Source organism: Stegastes partitus, unplaced genomic scaffold (assembly GCF_000690725.1).
Source record: "Stegastes partitus isolate 25-593 unplaced genomic scaffold, Stegastes_partitus-1.0.2 Scaffold15, whole genome shotgun sequence".
NCBI classification, from domain to species: Eukaryota; Metazoa; Chordata; class Actinopteri; family Pomacentridae; genus Stegastes; species Stegastes partitus.
Window position 1 is genome coordinate 619,377 of NW_007577746.1, and position 5,201 is coordinate 624,577.

General features: G+C 40.9%; 1 long non-coding RNA gene across 1 annotated transcript in view; it reads left to right on the forward strand.

Annotated features, from left to right (window-relative positions):
* The first annotated feature begins 3,244 nt into the window (after nucleotides 1-3,244).
* Nucleotides 3,245-5,201, forward strand: part of LOC103363441 (uncharacterized) — a 7,711-nt gene continuing 5,754 nt past the window's right edge. Inside the window, exons 1-2 of the long non-coding RNA XR_520497.1 lie at nucleotides 3,245-3,872; nucleotides 4,256-4,268. This is a non-coding gene — a long non-coding RNA (uncharacterized LOC103363441). The remainder of the gene's footprint in view (nucleotides 3,873-4,255; nucleotides 4,269-5,201) is intronic.

Here is a 5,201-nt window from a genome sequence, read left to right on the forward strand (position 1 = left end):
TGGCTAATTTAAAGTGACTGAAAATGTTGTTAATTTTTTTTTTTTAAACTTGTGTGATTTTTTACAGAAGTCTGGGACCATTGGAAAGGGTGGGCCCCACAATTGGGTAAAAAACGTGGGGCCCCAAAAAGGGACAAATGCGAGTGTGTGTGTGTGTGTGTGTGTGTGTGTGAGTTCTTGTACTTGTTACTCACTGAGGACCGGTCCGAGTTTTTAACCAACAAAGTGAAGTCTTTTTTGCGAAGTGAGGACATTTTGGCCGGTCCTCACTTTGAAACCTCTAAAATAGGCTTCTAAGGCTATAGAGATGCTCCCCTGTTGTTTTCTCAGCAGTCTCTATTTTGATGTCAAAATGAGCTTTGGACCGAGTTTTGGACCTCTGATTTTTCACACACTTTTTGCTCTCTATCGCCCCCACTAGTACCCCCCCCGGTACTGCATCTGAATTATCTGAAAAGTGTAAGGCCTCATGCATTACTCAGGTAGAAGCATTGATACTAGGGTATCAAAAGAGTTCTGTGGAAGTTGAAGTATCAATTCAAGCTTTTTACTCAAATAAAAGTCTAAAAGTACTGGTTTCACAACTGCTTAAAGTGTAAAAGTAATTTAAGGGGGAAAATGCCTTAGGCTGCGTCACAGGGGCCTATAGTGCACTACCCCATCTCCTCAAAAATATTGTTCTAAAGGCCATAATGACTATATTAAAGTGTATTAAAGTGTTTTGTTGAAAAATTTGGGATGCACTAGGCTACCTGTTTCAGCTGCATATATGCCCTTTGAAAATAAACACAATTTAGTACACTACAAATATATTAAAGAACCATATATGTATACTACTGAGCATTAACGTGTTTCATGGAGCAGAGGGAATGATGACTAGTTTCCTATAGGTATTGTAAGGGTGCAGCAACTCAAACAACAGTGGCATGTTGTCAATAACCTTTATTGGAAGTTGAATGTACCCAGGGCAGACTTCATAACAATTACCCGTGTACGGTTGTCTATATACAGCAGACATTAGTGCTGTTAAAATGAATAATTAATCTAAGTGATTGATTAAAATAAATAAATACAGAAATACAGAAATAAAATTGAAAAAAACCTTCCTGATGATACCTTCAGCTATAACTGTTCAACTCTGAGCTCGAGGGGAGGGGGAGGAGCAGCAAGCGGGGAGAGGTAGGGGGCGAGGGTTGAGGAGTGAGGACATTGGGGTGAGATAGAGCATCATGCTCTATCACCGGACTGTGAGCAATATGTTACTGTATCCAGTGTTGTTGTTATTAGGGTCCAAGGACCCCTACTTGCTGCAGCAATCTTGTTCCCACTTCGTTTCTTTCTTCTTATTATTTGCCTGACCGTGCGTTTCCCTTAATTTGACCCCTTAAACACGCTCAAAAACTCACCAAAATTGGCACACACGTCCGAATCGGCGAACAATTTGATAAAATGAAAAAAAAAAGGCAAAAATGCTCTCTAGCGCCACCTAGTTACAGAAAAACACACTAAAACGGCCCTAGCACCCAGTAGGAATGTCGTACAGAGATCAAACCAACATCAAAACGTTCGTCTCAATGAGACCCACAAATCTCGTGCTGAAACCCCGACCTATCTCCAACAGGAAGTCCACAATTTGCCTTTCAAAATAAAAAAATGAGCAAAAACATCTTTTGGGAAAAAATTATCTTGTCTGACACCGTAAATCGTACCAGCTTGAAAATCGCACAGGAGACAGAGAAGGCCTTGATGTACAAAAGTTCTGAAGGGATTGGGTTTTTCTCAACCAGTTTTCGAATTGCAAGCCGTTAAAGTTGATGAGCTGTTGCAGCCTCAGCTCATACTTTGTATGACTGTCTATGGGACATCTCCAGACATACTGTGACATTTGGTCATCTACACAAAAAACTAAAGGTCCTACAGCTTTAAAAATGACACTGAGGGCTTCCTAGCAAGATTTCCCACAAAAATAAGCTGTTTTTACACACATTTGGTGAAAATTGTGACTGTATGGGAGAGAGAAAGTGAGAGAAAGTCAGTAAAACTCTCAGCTCTCTCACCCAGGGACATGAAGAACGATGACATCATCACCTGCAGCTGTGATCCTGATTGGCAGCTCAGTGCAGCAGGTCATGTGACTCACTGACAATCTGAGGCTGAGCAGAGAGAAAAATGGCTCCTTCAACTTAAAGCAGGTTTAAATTGTGTCAAAATGGAGGTCAGACGGGCATGAGGGTCCAACGCAGACCGAGGACCCGACCAACACTGCTTGCAGCTTTAATTATTATTATNGCTTATTTCTAAAATAAAAACCTAGCTTTAATCTGAGTTTTTTGACAAGTCTATCCAAATGAGTGGAAAAGGTTAGTCTGGAGTCAAGCCAAACCCCAAGGTATTTATAGGAATCCACTAGTTCTATGCACTTTCCCTCAGAAGTGGAGATGTTAGGAGCAGGAGGCCTGCAGTGTGATCTAGAGAAATGCATAACTTTTGTTTTACTTGCATTTAAGACCAGCTTAAGGTTTTTAAAGTCAACCTGAATCAAAGTAAACAATTTTTGTAAGTGCTGGAAAGCGCAAGACAGAGAGGAAGCACAAGAATAAACAATTGTATCATCAGCGTACAGATGAAAGTTAGAAGAATCAGAATCTGTTATATCTCTGCCAATGTTGTTGATATAGATCATGAACAAGATGGGCCCCAGAATGGAACCTTGGGGCACACCCCGAGCAATTGACTTAGAAGATGACCTCAGCCCATCGACAAGGACTGTCTGGGACCTGTCCGAAAGATAACTAGCGAACCAATTAACCGAATCAAGATTCAAGCCAATATCATGAAGCCTATTAGTTAAGATGGTGTGGTCCACAGAGTCAAATGCCTTGGATAAGTCAATAAACACTGCTGCACAGTGTTTATTATTGTCAAGGTTTTGAGTTTTAAGTCATTCAGCACTTTGGAGGCAGCGGTTATTGTGCTGTGACCAGATCTAAAGCCAGACTGAACAGGGTTAAGCTGACCACTTTTTATTAAAAACTCCTTTAACTGATCATTCACCAGGGATTCCATAATTTTAGCAACCACTGAGAGTTTTGAAATTGGCCGATAGTTGTCAACGTCAGTGGGATCCCCTCCTTTAAAAATGGGCAAAACATATGCCTCCTCCTGCATAAAAGAGGTATTTAGTTAATGGTTGGTAAAACTGTATTTTTCCTGACTGTGCAGATTTTGTTAGTTGTAGTTACAGGTTAAAGTTCTAACAACTCTGTAAGTTATCCTTTTTATGCCCATTTAGGTAAACAACCTATTGTTAAAAGAACCTGGACAACAGAAGAATCTGCTGCAATAGAACGTCATTTGAAGAAATTCATTCTGATGAACCAAGTCCCAGGAGAGGAGGACTGTCAGCGCTGCATCACTGCAGAACCTGAAGCCTTGAAGAGACGAGACTGGAGGGCAGTTAAGTACTTTGTTAAAAATCGAATTACCTCTCCGCGAAGAAAATTAGAGTGAAAGTGTTTCACTCTAAAATTGTGTGTTGTAGCTCTGTTTTCACAATTCAACCACTTTACTTTAAAAGGCTGATTCCAGAATCTTCTACTTCATGTATCTGAGATTGAAGAAGATCTGAAAACATGTTTGTGCTCTTATTTTTCCTCCAGTAAGGCCATCTAGAATACCGAAGCTGTCAAAGTTGCCAGTGTAATGTTTTTATGTTATTCTGCTATTGTGTTATTGTGTTGTGTTCTTGTCAACACAAGGAGCCATTGGACTGCTTTCCTGTTATCAAAGCTCACTGTAATAATCAGCAGCTGATTCTTCAGCTGATTCAGCAGGTGTTTGTTTTTTGATTATCACTGTGCTGTCTACCTAATGTGANCCACCTCGAAGAAGGCCAGCAATCAGACAAGTCAGTTATCAAACAAGCAGTTTTTTTATTTTCACAACGAAGAGGGGAAATCAGGCCAAAACAATAAACAAAACCTATCCTACCTTAATCCTGACTATCAGAAAAGAAAAAGCAAATAAAAGACAACAATCTTACCTACCTACCTAAGAACAAAAAAACAGGAGAAAAGGTTTTAAAGAAAAAGGCCTCTCCCTCCTACTCTGCTCTCTAACTACAAGTTTACCAAGAGTCCCTACAAGACTCGGGATCTGTTTTCAAACGATTCTGTAACAAACACACGACTGCTGCGTCCTCCTGAGGTGCAGTTGCAAGGGTCTGCTGGCTTTCTCCGAGGTGGTGAGGCTGGAGGTGAGGAGGAGGAGTACAGCTGGCGGGCTGTTTAAATACTGGGTTGGCCCGCCCTCTGACCAATGGTGTGGCTGGGAATCGGCGCGGCAGCAGGTGAGCCAGCCAACCCGGGGTCACCACCTGCTCTTAATCCATTCGTCACCACACACATGCACACACACTCACACTGAGGACAGACACAGGCAGCAAAAAACACAAAACACCAGATGACCCGCACAGGGTCATAACATGTTCCTTTCGTCTTTTCATGATTTAAAAGGGAAGATCCATATTAATAAAGGATGTTGATAAAGGGGACATTTAAGAAGTTCTGAAACAAACAAGAATTTGTTCTGTTGTAACCCATGTAGGAGTAAAACAAAAACTGAAGCTCTTTTGGTCTGCTTATGGATGAACAATACTTTGCATTTTGAACTTTTATTAACACATAGTGGAGTGGATAATATTCCAAATCTGGGCTTGATTAAGCCATTGATGCGCAATCTAAAAGCCCTCCATCACCCGGCCTTAAATAGATTTTAGTTATGTGGCACCTATGGGGTTGTGCATTTTTTAAAAATTTTGTTTAACCTTTATTTAACCAGGTGAGTCCCATTGAGATTGACATCTCTTTTACAAGGGAGCCCTGGCCAAGAGGGCAGCAACAAGGTTTACAACAATACAACACACAAAAAATAAGCTAAATAATGTAACATCACTACAAGGCATAAAAACATGCAATACATACAGTACATAAAAACTCATTTAAAGCAGTTACAGACTTCTGTTTTTACAGTTTGTAACAAACATTTAAAATCTCCCAGGGAAACAAGGTCAGACAATTTGAGCGTTCTCTGGATCAAATTCCAGGACCAAGGGGCATTGTAGCAAAACGCAGTCTTCCCAAATGCAGAGAAGGCACGAGGGACCGAGAACAGTAAAATGTCCTGGGAGCGGAGGCTGTACC